General features: G+C 46.5%; 1 long non-coding RNA gene across 1 annotated transcript in view; it reads left to right on the plus strand.

Annotated features, from left to right (window-relative positions):
• Positions 1 to 744: 744 nt before the first annotated feature.
• The window catches only part of LOC116461104 (uncharacterized), a 99,124-nt gene continuing 83,852 nt past the window's right edge, over positions 745 to 16,016 (plus strand). The window contains exon 1 of the long non-coding RNA XR_004245986.2: positions 745 to 1,007. This is a non-coding gene — a long non-coding RNA (uncharacterized LOC116461104). The remainder of the gene's footprint in view (positions 1,008 to 16,016) is intronic.

Genomic DNA, 16,016 nt, shown 5'->3' on the forward strand with positions numbered 1-16,016 from the left:
CCTCTTCCCCTCCCTCCTGCCCACCCCAAGGGTCTAGCTCTCCTTAGCCACCGAGAGTTAAGTATGGCGCCAGCGCGGTGACAGTGGCTGAGGAGCACATGGACCCTATCAGCCCACACTGGGGAGCCATGGCTGCGGAGGCCCCGACCCCTTTCCCTCCACTGTGGGCCAGAGAGCATCCCTGGCTCCTAATCCACCTGTCTAAATGTATCTGTTAGGAAAGACTTGCTCATAATTCCTGGGCTCTCTAGAGAGAGCACGCGGTGGGGCCACAGACAAGAATTACCCCTAGAAAAACAAAAATCAGGTTTAAAAGAAGTGAACTCTTCCTCTCCGGCGGCATGAACACAGTACAGTCTCTGGCTCTGGGAGGTCCTGGAGACCTGGAGGAGGTTTGAGGGTCAGTGCACTGGCAGGAGGGTGCGAGAGTGGGAGCAGGGGAACCTATATAGAAGATTAGGCCTGTCCACGACAGCGTAGGTTTGGAGTAAGGAACGGGGAAAGGGAATGGTTTGGATTAAAGTGGGCACGCCTAAGCCAGGAGTTCCGCGAAGGCAGCGAAGAGAGGACTAAGCACGCACAGTATGCCCGGGGCTCCGGGGGTGCGGGGAGTGGGGACGCACCCTGCCCAGTGCTCTCCATTGCGGAATCTGCTAGCTTCGTCAGGCGCGAGATACCAAGAAAGGCTGATTTCCAGACCTTGGAGTCTCTGAGATAAAGGAACGCCACATCCCTGCCTCAGTCCAGTGCATACTTGTGATCCGGAAAAGCAGCTAAAGCCGCTTCTTCCCCCCAGTAGGTGAGGAGTCAACAGGCACACTCAAAGGCGAGGAGATAAAGCCGGTCGTGACACCGTGAGAGCTGGTTCGCCCAACTACCCTTTCAGGGGAACATCCACCCCACCTCTGCTGCTGAGCTTGGAAAAGTGGCAAGGAGTCGCAGTCCAGAACAAAACTCCGCCCCCGTCCCCGTGAAGGCCGCCCGTGGCTGGGGGCGACTGTAGAGGGGTGAGTCTGGGGATTGCGCACGATGAGAGGGGGTGGTTCTCCCCGGTAGCAGTGTCCGCGGGCCCTGGTCTCAATCCTGGCCCCTTTCCCGCAGCCAGTTGTGCGCGATCGGGAGCACACAGCCCTCGCTGCAGCCTTCTGCACGGTCGGGCATGGGGAAAACCTTACAGTTTGTCGCCCCCTGTCGTCCCCTGGCCGGGCATCGCGGGTTCCCGAGCTGCAGGCTAGGCTTGGGGAGAGTGGCCCTAAGATGAGATTGCAGAAGGAAAAGAAACGTCTCTCCCACCTCCCAAGGAGGCAGCTTAGCCCTCTCCATGGCCCGGGGACAGCTACTAGTCAGCGCTGAGCGCACAGAGGTAAAGAGCTCGCGGATTCTGCGTTTTTGTTTGGCTGGGTTTGGCACCGTATTTCAGCGTGCTCTGGGCGCGGAGTTCAACAAAGTTCCGTTTCCAGGGTCGCGGGACCCTGTTAGCTGACGGCGCACTCAGAAACCTGGGGCTGGACTCCTAGCAGGGCAGAGGATGGATTTGAGGGTACCCCAGAGGCCTCGGGTCCTCGCCCAGTTTTCCCAAGGCAGGAAAAGAAAGAGAGGTAAACTCTGTGCCAAAAGCGGGAGTCAAAAAGGAGGCGCGAAGGGGTGCCTGCCCTTCTGGGGACTGGGGGTTGGCGGCAAGGGGAGTTACTGATGAGTACTCCCTTACTGCACGCCACCTGAGCCGTGAACTCAGCACCCGAAACTTCAGACTGCTAAACACCCAGTGGTTCGGTGACAGGGCCGCTCTCGGAGCTACAGTCGCCCCCACTTCATGTCTCCTACTTCGCTTTGATTTTTGGTGGGCTTGTTTCCGGGAGTTAAAACAAGCAACAGGCCTGGATATTCCCTGGGCCTATGCATTTCAAGGTCTGCAGGAGAAACCTTAAGAAAAAGCTGATTTAAGTCCAACTTGGGCATATAGGTGCGCATTTCGGTTCTTGGGGGAAGTAACAGAGGGCAGAAAACACAGGTGGCACTCTCCGAGATCCCTGGCCAGACTCCGGCCTAACAACGAACGCTGGTACCCACCAGCAGCAGCCCACAGGGGCCGCAGGGCCGGGATCTGGGGTCTTCCTCACGACGTCCTAGCCTCAGGCCTTAATAGGCCCGCTTTCGCTCCTGCATGAGTCCTGGCTCTGCTCAGGACCTGAGCTTTTACTGTGTTTTTAAGAGTTTTAAGAGCACTGAGCCGTGAGTCCTGTGGTTCAAAATCAAAGTCAAATTGAGTCTCTTAATTTTCTTCTTAAATTTACTTTTGAAGAGAAAAAAAAAAAAGCAGCTCAGGCTACAAACGCACTTTATGCATCAGGTTATAGTACCAAGCTCCACACGTACACATGCCCATAGTTTTGCAAAAAAGATCCGCCACATCGTACTTAAAAATAAGAAGAAAATTGACGAAAAGAGAAATGAGGAGCTGCTAGCTGCAAAGAAACCATGGGAAGAAGAGCTGAGCCAGATCGGGGAGCTGCAAACCCTCGGGGGAATGCGAACAACTAACAAACCAAAAGCTGGCTTGTGCGACAAAGCAACGAAACTACGCGGCGAGTGACTGCGGCTGTGGAAGGAGGGGGGCGAGGAAGGGGAGAGGAAGACTGGATTCTGAATTGGCGCCTGTGAGCGCTGCCTTGGAGCGCGAGGTCAGAGCGTCCTCCCAACAGTGTGGATCCTCAAGGACGAGGTGGGGAGTGCGTTTTGCACAGAACCTGCCTCTCCTGACTAGGACACACAGACTCTCTAGACCCGAAATGGAAGGTGTTGAGGACCCTGCCAACTGGCATTAACAGAGCCCCCAAGAGCGAGAAATAACGTCCTTGGCTTCGCGGACCCATTCCCGCGGCTTATTTTCATTTGGCCTGCTGCTGACCAAGGCGGTCGTAAAGTTGGTTCTTTGCCTAGGCGTCCATGATGTTCGCTACCCTGGAAATGTTTATTGTCGAAAATGAGTCAGGTCAGCAGTGGTGGATGGAGCACCGTTTCCGCTGACACTGGCCACTACCAGCGAGCAATGTCCTTGGCAATGCATGGCGAGAGAAACTAGGAAAACTTTTTTCGTTTTCCTAAAGTAAAATGAATAAACAAGAATAGGTGAACATTTTCAATGTGATTAACAAAACGGTGGAAGACCAGTGCTCCTCAATTCTGTTCAGAGATGTAAGAAAAAAGCAAATTGGAAAACAGATTTGCTGTGAAACCTGCACTAGAAATAAATAGGGGGAAATTGAGTGTTGGCAACGAAGATCTAAGATACTTTCTACCCTGCAATGCAGGGATCTGACTACTACATTAATAACATTTATTTTGGACTAGAAACATTTTAAACGTGGAATTTGGCTGATAAAAATAAACTACAGAGGGTTGGTGCCTTTTGTAGGAAGAACGGTTTCTAGAGCCTTCAGGAGGATCTGGCATTCTTGCCATTCTCGTGTGTGTATTCTCACTAGCCCCAAATCGAGTTCTGCAGATTGCTATTATGTCTCTCTTTCCCTGGCAATGAGCGTGTCAAATAAGCCTCAATTTCCTCTTATATAAAATGACCTCTACCGTGCAATTAGATCTTATTTAATTTCATTTCATCAACATGAATGCCTGCAGAAATTTCCAGACATGGGTCAAAATTCCACTTTTGCAGTGAGCACTCAGAAAATGTTTAAGTGACAGTATTAAGTCTAAATGTCACTAATAAAATGGGAATTATTTGGGAAACTTGAAATGTCCATGTGGCATATCTCCTGGGTATTTGGAAAAGGGGAGATCTAAGAGTAGCCACAGGGGTGCAAAGGATAGAAATGGCATTTGTGAAGGGAGCTGAGAGGGAGGTGGTGTAAATACCTGCAGGATTGTTCGCAAAGGCAGCAGTAAGGAGGGTCTCCTGCTGTCTAGAGGATACCCCTGCAGATCTGACTAGCTCAGCTGCAAATACTGACGCGTGTGAGACATCCACACTGGCCCAGCCTAATTGGAACCAGCTTGAAGTGTGTTGCCCTTGAATGCAAGGGTAATGCTTTGGAAATTCTGTTCCTACATGGTAATAGAACCTGAATAATGGACAAGGAAGCTGAAGGACCCATGTGGAGCCCTTTGTCTTGATTAAAGACAACGTCAAGCCAGTCCTTGTTTGCCTGGATTTGTCTAGTTTCTTATTAAAGATCAGTCCTCTCCAATCTTCAGCACACACCCACAGAAAAACATAATTCAAGCCCTGAAAATTAGATAGGTAGGTTTGCCAAAGGAACGCTAACGCTTGCAGCTACTGCAGGTGTTAAAAACCGAAGTACTGCCCCCATCTTCAGTTATCCATTTCTTCCATTATTAAAATTATGATTAGAATTAGATGTTAAGGCTTTTATTTTTTATATCCAGCATACTATTTAGAAACACCGCTATTTTGGAATAAAGACTTTGTTACAGGGTTTTGTAAACTCAGAAGTCTTGAAGTCCTTTATAATTGAATATTCTCATGAAAGTAGGATCTCCTTCATGTTCATTTAATTTCTCATATGTATATCACTGTTATTTCTACCCACCATGGCATAAATCATTTTCCTTGTTAGAAATCAAGTATCTTTTATGATGAGCTTTCTTTAAGGCACAAATGGATTATTTTTACTTGTGAGTAACTTTTTACTGTCTGCCTAGCCAATCACTTTTAACTAATTATTGTTCTACATATTTTTGTCTCTAATTGCTACGACATCCCAATGCTTGCTACATATATATACATACATACATACATACATACACACACACACAAATACACACACACACACATATAATATGTCCGCAGCTTGGTGATGGTTTTAATTTTCTTCTCCCTCCCCCTTGTGTACAGACTATGAAGTTTTATTGAAGACCCGTAATGCCTCCGGTTTTGATTTAATGTTTTGGAGTTTGTGATCTCATTGCCTGGCATGGAAAATATTAGACAGGGTCTGTAGATTGTATGCAGGAAAAGACCCGCATCACCACCGCGGGTGCATGCTTCTCCCCAGTCCTGCAGTAAGCCGACTGAACAGCCATTTAGAGTCGATGTTCAGTTCTGTGCCATTGAATAGACGCCACTTCAACCAGTCCTGCTTTTGTAAACGGTTCTTTAAGAAACACCGAATCTCAACTGGTGCTGCATATTGAATTCACCAAAGGGAGCCTCAGAAGGCCCTGATGCCTGGGCCCCATCCCCAGAGATTCCGATTGAATTTTTCTGGGCTGTAGCCTGGACACTGGGATTTTTAAGAGCTGCCCAGGTGATTCTAATGAGTATTAAAGTTTGAGAATCTTTGCTTTAGGAGAAACTGGGAAGAGAAGGGCTGGTGTAACATGATGCTTCTTGCTTCACAAGTGTTTTCTTGGATGCCAGAGGAAAGGCTGGCGGCTCACTGGTCTCACCTCTGTGAACACCTTACAGTGGCTCATGAAAATATATTTAAATCCATGTCTAAAACAGCCTTCCTGGGTATTTTCACACTATGTCACTTTGACCCCTCCTGGAAACAGGGAGAACACTGCCTTCCCAGGCTGGGTTGGCTGCCTGAAGTTTGTCATCTTTAAAGATTCCTTTGTCTTCCTGCCCTCACACAGGTGACCCCAGCCTCCTGCTTAGGTGTAACCGTCTGTACAGCTTCACTGTACAGTAAGCTGGAGGGGGTGGGGAGCAGCAGAGAGTCAGCGACTGACTTAGCCTCTCAGGCTGACAGATCAACTTTGGGAGAGGTGGCAATGAATCATAAATGCTACCCGGTGGGGGATTCAGAATGATTTCATTGTCCAAGGAGGTGGGAGTTGAACTCGACTCTTAGCACTGTTAAATAGCACAGTTCTCTAGATATGTAAGGTCACAGAGCAATCATAACCCTCAAGCTTCTGATGCCATCTGAGAAATACAGAATCTTCTGAAGGGCTCAGTGTAGTTCATATCTTTATGACTAGTGGGGTTGTTAACATTATTTCATTGCCATGCAGCTTAGAACGGGGATGACTTTTGCACACTGGCTAGGGACTGCTGCATTGCAGATCTGAGCATTGTTTTTATCCAGACCCAGACTTGTGGTCCTGATAGAACACTTCACTTATGCTCTTCCAAGTCTCAGAAATCAAATAAAAGGAAGCTCCTTTTCATTTTCACTAGCTTCACCTTGGTAATAAATGTTAAAATCTAAACTGCTTGATTTCATTGGATTTTTATTGTTTTGTAAGCTTGTTCTAAAATACAAACCTCATTTCATTTTTTAAACAAGTTGCAAAAAATCTGGAAGTAACTGCATCACTGTAGGATCTTTATGTCCTCAAAAGGTACATAAAAGTACAGCATTGTAAGCAATGGTTTTTCAGATTCTTTTTAGCTATAAAATGTTGTAACTAAGTCACTATTAAGACTAAAAAAGCAAATACGCAAATTCTTGAGGGGTTTTGGGTCTTGTTTATCTTTTAAAATCTTGCATGGACACCTCTTGAGCAGATCTTGAAATGCATATTTTAGAAACCTCATCGGTTTTTGTAAAGTATCTTGTAAAATACTCTTTACATTCATCTACTTTAATAAAATTAACTGTGGGTTATATGATGATGTTAAAATAATTTAAAGGTACATGAAAATTAATAATAGCAACAACAGAAGCTAAAATGTCCTTAAAATGGCATTTAATATTTGGTATTTCTCAGAAACACCCAGAACCTTAAGGGCTACAGGGTTATAGGAAATGCAGTAACAGATGCTGAACGAGGGTGCAGGACTATAGATTTTATGAACGGGTATGCTGAGAAAATGAGTTTTGACAAGGTTTCTAGGCATTTCAACATTGGCAAAGTGGATAATTGAATTAACATCCGTCAGACTGGGAAATGCTCTACATTTGGAATATCGCTTTTTGACAGGCCAACAAGGCGAGAGGTTTGCTCCCCTGTAATGGGTACCCTATAACAGTACTGCCCATTTCGTTTTGCATAATAACACTTCTGGCTGAGCCCAAATTCTGTGTGGTTTAATCTCTGTTATGCAATTTTGTTATCCAAAATATAACCCAGTTCGTTTTGCAAGGGGCTGGTCATTTCATGTGCAGGATATGTATTCATGTTTGCGATGTCAGCCAGCTGATTTGGGCAGATTGAATGAGGCACTTTGGTCTTACTTTCTCTTTAAACTGGGGTGTAAGTAAGTGTGGAAGAGGAGCTGTGGAACTGGCTGGGGCTTGGCATTCAGCAGAACTTTAATTTGGATGAATAGCTTTAGGCAGGGTTTGATAGCGTTTTATTACCACTCAGGCTTGAGGTTCTTCTGCCATTTTAGGCTGTACTCACCTGCCCTTCATTATAGAGGGAGTGGGGACTTAATTAATGACCCTCTGTTCTCATTGTGCCTTCAGAGCTTCTCTTTGCAGCTCTAGTATTTAGGCTGCTAGGAAGGTTGAAGAAATTTGTGACCAGACTCTATTAGAGCTACTACCCATGGCTAGTGCCTGCGTGTGTGTGTGTGTGTGTGTGTGTGTGTGTGTGTGTGTGTGTATTTCATTGTCGAGTAAGCACACAGAGGATCTACACATTCTCTTTAAGTTTCAGTATTTATAGGTCAAAAAATGCATATGCACCTCAAACTCAGAAAACCATCTGGCTACAGAAAAGCACAATATGGACAAGTCTAGGCATTTTTTTTTTTAGCTCAAAAGTCCTCAGGCCGAAATCCATGTTCTGGATTCCACCTCCTGAGGCTTAATCTCACGGATCTCACGGACCTCAGTGTTTTCATCTATATGATAGGGTCATGGCCAGGGCCAAATGACCTAACCATAGAAAACACTTGATGACAGGAGATGCTGAATCACTGGCCATTATTCTCATTATACTATTTTTCTATACTTTTTTTTGAGACAAGGTCTTGCTCTGTCAGGCAGGATGAAGTGCAGTGGCACAAACACAGCTCACTACAGCCTCGACTTCCTGGGCTCAAGCCATCCTCCTACCTCAGCCTCCTGAGTAACTGGGACTACAGGTGCACGCCACCACATCTGGCTAATTTTCTTAATTTTTTGTCTCACAATGCTGCCCAGGCTGGTCTTAAACTCCTGGCCTCAAGAAATCCTCCTGTCTCAGCCTCTCAAAGTGCTGGGATTATAGGCATAAGCCACTATGCCCTTCTTATTTTTCTATACTTTTAAAAAACTAATACATTTTAATTTGTCTTTTTTTTTTTTCTGATGAAGTTTCTCTCTTGTTGCCCAGGCTAGAGTGCAATGGCATGATCTCAGCTCATCACAACCTCCGCCTCCAAGGTTCAAGTGATTCTCCTGCCTCAGCCTCCCAAGTAGCTGGGATTACAGACATGCACCACCATGCCCAGCTAATTTTGTGTTTTTAGTAGAGATGGGGTTTCTTCATGTTGGTCAGGCTGGTCTCGAACTCCCGACCTCAGGTGATCCACCCACCTCAGCCTCCCAAAGTGCTGGGTTTACAGGCATGAGCCACTGCTCCTGGCCTTTGTGTCTCTTTTATAGGACATCTGTTAAACATGCAGTGAATGATTTGCCAATAGAAATATGTATACATCAAGCCATCTTAAATTGAGTCTCGAGAAGAAAACAGCCCTATTTTTCTGAGTTTCCATTAGCTTGTCATGTTCTTCCCTGGTTCAGAAGCACTTCACAGGGCTGCGTTCAAGACCCTGAATTGACACTCACTAGGGAAACAGGGTCAGCAGCGTCTGTTGCCAATAGAAGATGAGTGATGGAGGTGGTGAGTGACAGCTATACGCTCTCCAGTTTCGGAAAGCCGAGGAAGACGGCAATCCACAGCTGGCCAGGTATTTTCCTGTAACATGGGAGAAGTATGGTTCTTGCTGAGGTCCAGTCCTCTTGAAATGCTGGGCCCTGCGCTGAACAGGAATCACCGGCTTGTTCTGGCTAAACCCACTGTAACATCAAGCTCTTCCTTTGCCAGAAAGAAGAAGATATTTTACTTCTGTGTTTACCGTTATGCTTTTTTGTCCTGAGTGTGGTTTTTCCCCTTCCTTGTTTGCCTTCTGAACATGTTATTTCATCAGGAGCTCCCTCAGGGAATGGGCCAGTCTCTTACAAATCAAGCCTGGGCTTGGGGTTCAGGGACTGGCTCTCTGAGCAGGCCCCTGCTTGTGACAGGGTTCCTGACTAAGGAACAGTGAGACTTGACTCTTCCTTTATCCCAAATTACCATTTTTCAAAAAATTCACGCCTCTCTTGGGTTGCCCCCATCTATAACTTCTCCCCATTCCCTGAAGTGCCTGATGTCTAAGATTTTAGTGAAGTGACATCTTCTATTATGGAAATGTTGTACTCTTGGGATAAGCAGGCTCCTAGTTATTCGTCCTTACTAATGCAGTGGAGTGCTGTAGGGAGCTCATGGCCTCTGTTCACCGTGAGGCTGGGCAGCTGTGTATTGTAGCTAACACTGACCAGCATGCCCAGATCCCCCCACCAGCACTGAGATGCTCATTCCCTCAAGGCTGGTGGCTCACAGCAGAGCCTCCTTTCCATTGCCCTAGGCTAAAGAGAACCATAAAACCCAAGCAAACACCCCCTTCCTGGGGACCACTCACTGTGGGGTACAAAAGCTTCAATGGAGGACAACTCTGAGGACCATCCCAGCACCAGAGCTCCACGGAAGATCAGCTTGGGTCTGTTTTGCTACTGCATCACAGTCAGACTTCTCTCCTGGTCAGCCCTGCTCCTCACCCCTCACAGGCATCAATCCCGATAACTCTTCCCAGTACACCAGCTGCCTGCCGGGAAACCCAGCCCATGCCATGCCAACCATGTGGGTTTGTTATAACAGTTTCCTTGCTGCAAAGATGAAGGCATGGAGATAAAATCATTGCTACCCAATCACACAGAGATAGAAGCCAGGGTGGCTCCAGCCAGTTCACAGCCCCCCTGCCCTGGCAGGAGGAATTATTTTGAGAAGGTGGGAGTTCTTGCTGAAAGGAAACGATTTAGCCTGTGGTGCCCCAAACAAGGAGGGGGCAGGCTGAGCTGCAGCAGGGCCACGTCAGAGTTAGGTTAACGTCGGGTCTCTTAGAATCTCAGCGGCAGGAGAAAGGCAACAAATACGGAGGTGGGAGGGCTCTGGGACAAATGCAGCGATTTAAGAATGTGGTCTGGCTCTGTTTCCAGCACATGTAGATTTCTGAAATGGAAAAGCAACAGAACCTCCTAGGGACCCCACAAATTAGAACTTGGGAACACAAACTATGTTGGTGGGCTCATACCAGCTCTAAAAAATAGCTTCATTGAGCAAATTTATCAAGTCATTTTGATCACAAGGAAAACCCACATCTACTGAGAAATAAATGATTTTCAGACCCTTTAAGAGGTGATGTTAACATGTAATCCATTTGAGCAAATATAAAGTTCATTCTTTCTACAGTCGACACCGGCTGGTGAGGCAGGGCGAGAGGCAGTTTTTGCCTTCGAGGACTTTGTGTTTTGCTCACCTGCTTCTTAAACTTGGATGTGCCTCTCCTGTTAGTGCTTGGCAGTGGGGTGGAGGAAGGGCCCGCCACGGGAAAGCACGTCTTCCTGAAATCTCAACCTCACCTAATGATTTTGGAAAATAACATTATTTTGATATCAAAACAAGTGTAGACTCTTCATGGCACGGGATAGAAATTTTTGTCCATTTGAAGGACAGAATAGAAAACATTAAAAAATGCTGCCCTGGTTATCTAGAACGCAGGTTGAGGTCCCTTTCCGGAGTGGCAGGGCATTTACCTCTGGGAACCAGGAGGGGGTGCTGTGGCAGAATACTTTGAGCCCCACTGTAAGCAGCGGGAACAAGGTAAACACACAGTTCTAAGACTGAGGAGGCCATGGGCCGCCAAAGAACACGGGGCATTTCAGGAAGGAATTGGCATCTCAGACGGACCTTGACGAATGGGTGGAGTTTGACAGGCGGAAGTCCAGAGGCCAAAGGAAGGACAGGAAACGTCTGCCTGGGAAAGCAAAGGTGGTCGCAGAGGTAAAGTCACAGGAAAGCAGGCTTGAGACAATTTGGCTCAGGAAAGGAGCCGGGCAGTGTGGGATGTGGTGGCGCAGAGAGCAGGAAAGAGGGTTGAGGTTGATCACTAGTGAGCCCAAAAGGCAGGTTAAAGTGCGGTTACTGAATTGAGGGGGGCATCCAGCGAGGGGAGAGGCCCAAGTCCTGGGAGGTGGAACATTGACTTCAGCCTGAAGAGGCCTCCTGACTCACCCACTTGCATCCTGTGACCCAGGCAAGTCATCTAACCTTCAAACATCAGTTTTTCCATCTGGAAAATGAAGTCACAACAGAACCCATTTTGTGAGGACGGCCAACAATTAAATGAGACGAAAAAGGTAAGGTGTTTGGTACAATGTCAGCTGCATAACAAGTGCTCAATAAATGATTGTTATTATAATAATATTATATAGCTATAATAGATGACAATTTTCATGTAATACATAATTGTTATCATGGTTTTCAAGACTAACCATGAGAGTTCTGAGAAATCAAGAGGAAGCCAGATGAGCTGTGAGCTAGGAATGCCAAGAGAGGAAAGATGCTCAGACAGACTTCCTTGCTTGGCTAACTGTGAGATGATCATAGCTATTCACTAAGGCAGAATTTCTGCAAGCCATATCCTGCTGGCATCCTAGATATTCCTTCCTGGAAAGCAACAAAGCCTCATTTTTAAAATCTCTTCTGAGTTGAGTTGCACTTTCACAATGTTCTTCCTCTCTATACTCCCACCCTAAAACACTCAGTCTTGGGAGCAACCCCTGGAAATCAAAGCAGCCCTCGGAGGATGGCCTTGAGGGGCCAGACCGCAGAGGGAAGCAAAGGCAGGAGTCAAGGAGCCCAGTCAAGGGCCCCCGTGGGCTTCAGTAGGGGAGGACTCTGGGCAGAATCACCTCTGTTTGCTTCCTTTAACTTTGACTTTCAGACACCAACTTCTCCGCCATTGTCTGTCTTCTGGGTCTCTACCCAGCTGCTAGTAACTGGGGGTTCCCCAAAGCCAAGGGCTTGGCCCAGCCTTCAGGCTTCTTATGTGATGGTGGGGTCAGCCCTGCAGTTCAGGGAGCCCCATCTTCAGCCTGCTGTGGGACCGTGACCCTGCTTCGCATGGACCCCTGGCCTACCCTCCTGTCTTCTCTCACTTTCGAGCTCCATCGAAAGGAGAGTATAGTTTCCCTCCTCACTCTCCTGACCTCTGGCTCAGCCAGCCTCTCTTGCTGGGGTCCTCGGTTGCCGCTGACTGTGTCTGAACGTGCTCCAGGCTTCTCCGGAGTGGTCTTTGCATCATGCCTTGCCCTCCATCCCTTCGGCCTTCCTGCTCTCAAGGCTCTAATCTCCCCAAGATCGCCCAAATCTTGTGATTTTTTTCTCTTCCTTCACTCATGCCTCCTTTCAGCCCCTGCACCCCAAAATGTAACCATTCTCAATCTCTTTAGTTTTACTTTTTCCTCTCTGGAGGACTTCTGCTGTATCCACTGCTTCAAGCCATGCTCACAGGAATTCCAACATCACAGCCCCCTCCCCAGCTGCCACCTCTTCCCAGAGCCCTGATTCTCATTTCCAGCCACCAGCTGCACTCCCGCCCCATGACACAGGCCTTCAGGACCTTAGGAGGCTGACAGGCTCTTTCTCCCAGCTCTGCCCCTCTCCTGGCTGTGACTCCAGCACCCTCTTTTCCACTTCACCACTTCCCCATGACCTCACCTCAACCACCATCACCCCTAATCCTGTTTGTCCTGTTTCACTGGTACTTTTCGTACAGTTGGAACCCCCTTCATTCCAGCTCCAGACAACCTCTCCTAGATGCCTTGATTCACCTGCTTTGCTGATTGGATTCCTGACTCCAGCATCTTCTCTCCTCCCAAATCTCTACAACACTAACCATTCTCTCCTCCGGAATCTCTACAACACTAAACATTCACCAGATGAGCCTTTCCACTTTTTATTTAAGCATCCCAACTTCTCTGGAGGCTCCCCTAGGCCTCCATCTTCCCCTAAAATGAATGAATTGAACCTGTTTCCTGTTACTTGGTTCAGACTTCTAGTGCCTCCCTCAGCACATGGCCCCTAGTCATTTTTGATAAACCTGTCTCCCCAGGAGATCACCAGCTCCTGGCTGGGTGCTGAGTGGTGCTCATCTCAGTGCCCCAGCACCTGGAGCAGTGCCCACTGTCTTAGGCACACAGGAAACGCATGAACAGATAAATAGAACTGCAGCTCTGGTGGATTCAAAGGGACTCAAAACCCTTTAATGGCATCCCACCACCTGCAGAATAAAGTTCAGGCTCCCATCTGGACAGGTGGGGCCCCCCAGTGCTGACCCCAAGGGCCATTTTTGTCCTCCAGTGCCCTCTGCTCCCAGAAGGCCCATGGTGCTCTCGGCTGCTGCCCACACTCACCCAGACATTGCTCCTCTGAGCTTTTCCTCCTGCTATTCACTGCCTGTCAGCTTCTCCTCAATCAGCACCTGTTGAAACCAAGATCCAGCTCAAGTGCTTCCCCTTCCATGACACATTTTTAAAATTGCCCCCTCAAAATCATGGGCCACTATTCCCCAGTGAGTGCTTTTTGCAGGGTGCATCTTGTTGCTGGGGCTTCCTGTTACATATACTGGTACACAAGCCTTCTCCTTCCTGAACAAGCTGTATACCTTTCAGACCCAGGACCATTCACGTTTTTAAATTTTTTTTCTTTTGAGACAGTCTCGCTCTGTTGCCCAGGCTGGAGTGCAGTGGCATGATCTCAGTTTACTGCCTCCCGGGTTCCAGCAATTCTCCTGCCTCAGCCTCCTGAGTAGCTGGGATTACAGACACCCACCAACACTCTCATCTAATTGTTGTGTTTTTAGTAGAAATGGGGTTCCGCCATTTTGGCCAGGCTGGTCTTGAACTCCAGACCTCAGGTGATCCACCCACCTCAGCTTCCCAAAGTGCTGGGATTACAGCCACTGCGCTCAGCTGTTTTTAAATTTCATTTTTTGTAAATATGTAAGATATTCGCATGACTCGAGGGCCCATACGATACATAAAGGTCCACCTTGAGAAGCCTTCTTATTCACACCCTGCCCTGTCCTCCCTGAGGTCAGTTTTTAATCTGTTTCTTTTGTTTCCTTTTATGCAAATACATACAAATAAAAGTACATGGTCTTTTCTCTCCCTTTCTTACCCAAAAGGCGGCATGCCAGGTACTCTTTCTGCACTTGCCTGTATTCACTGACTCCAGTGATTTTTCCATAACAGCACATGGAAAGCCTCACGGTCTCTGTTAATAGCTGCATGGTGTTCCACCGACTGAGGTACCAAAGTGTTTTTGGCCTTTGAATTGTGTCTAGTTCTTTGCTTTTTGTGGGCACAGAGGTATGCATCTGTGGGATAAATTCCAGAAGTAGGATTTCTGTGCAAATAATATATGCATTTGTAATTTTGATAAATATTCCCAAATGGTTCTCTCCAAGGGTTGTACCATCTTCTGCCCCCAACAATCACTTTTTTCAGCCAATCTAGTAGAGATGTATGGTAAGTTATTATTACATATCATGACAGTTATTACAATTACATCTGCATTTCTCTCCTTAAGAATAAGATTAAACATCTTTTCACATGTTTAAGGCCTTTTGTAGTGGTTTCGTGAAATGTTTTTGTTTATTTTTATATTGGGTTTTTGGCCCTTTTCTCAGATTCTCGGAAATCTTCACATATTAGAAAGATTTGCACTTATCTGTCATATAAGATGCAAATATTTTTCCCAGTTTCTCAGTTGTCTTTTGATTTTGCTTATGGTGATTTTTTTTTTTTTTTTTGATGTACAAGTTCTTGACTCTTAGGAGTCAGAGTCGTCTTTTCTTTTTAATGGATTCTGGATTTTGTGTTACAATTAGAAAAGCTTTCCTTCCTCCATGTTATAAAAAAATTATTCCATGCTTCTGTCTAGTACTTTCATGGCATCATTTTCCATATTTAACCCACTGGGGTTAACCTAAGTGTGTGGTGTGAGCTATGGATCTGTCTTTCTTCAGGCCACCTAGCAGAGGAACAACCCACAGAATTGTAGGTCTGAGCTTGACCGTTACCAAAGCTCTGAACACACTCTCTTGGCCTCTTATCCTGCCATTCTATGCCCTTCCTTCTGTGTACAGTAATTGACCAATTCTTCATTCTAAAATGCCTTTGACAATGCTATTCTCCAACCTACAACTTTCAGTACTCCTCCTCCCTACTCGGCAGCACCTATGGCCAAATATTCCACAAATGGTCCAGGCTCAATATTACCAAAAACAGAAAGGAGAGGAGTTCCCATTTCTCACTTTTGAGCAACCAGGTCATTCTGCCTAGGGAGGAATCTTCACCTCCTCTGGATTACCAGGCTGACTTAGGGAGGTAGTAGAGTAAAGTGGTTCAAGCTAATAATGGCAATAATATCATTATTTAGTCTTGCAATGCACCAGACTCTGTTCTAAGTATATATATACAAAGCACTTGGCACATGGCCTGTTATATGTGTTTTTAAAGTATTATTATCCATATTTCTAGCTTCATCTTGCTTTGCTTCCCTCTATGAGGTTTCTATTTTTGATATGAGCTTATTAGCTATACCCAGAACACTTTAGAGTTAAAAAATTGTCTTCAGGTCTTTCACGGCCCTAATGAAATCCTATTCATCAATAAGGCTGTCAACATCTGAACCAAGTGATCAATCTTTTTCTTTTTCTTTTTCTTTTTCTTTTTGGAGACAGGGTGTCGCTCTGTTACCCAGGCTAGAGGAGTGCAGTGTTCAGTGGCACGACCATAGCTCACTGCACCTTTGAACTCCTAGACTTAAGTGATCCTCCTGCCTCAACCTCTTGAAGCACTGATATTACAGGTGTGAGACACTATTCCTGGTCTCCAATTATTAATCTTAATATCACAAAGAGAGAAACAACCGGACCTTATGTGTCTCTGTATGGTGCAGTAGGAAGCCCCAGGCCCATGGAGTAAAACTGA

This window comes from Hylobates moloch, unplaced genomic scaffold (genome assembly GCF_009828535.3).
Source record: "Hylobates moloch isolate HMO894 unplaced genomic scaffold, HMol_V3 SCAFFOLD_21, whole genome shotgun sequence".
NCBI lineage: Eukaryota > Metazoa > Chordata > Mammalia > Primates > Hylobatidae > Hylobates > Hylobates moloch.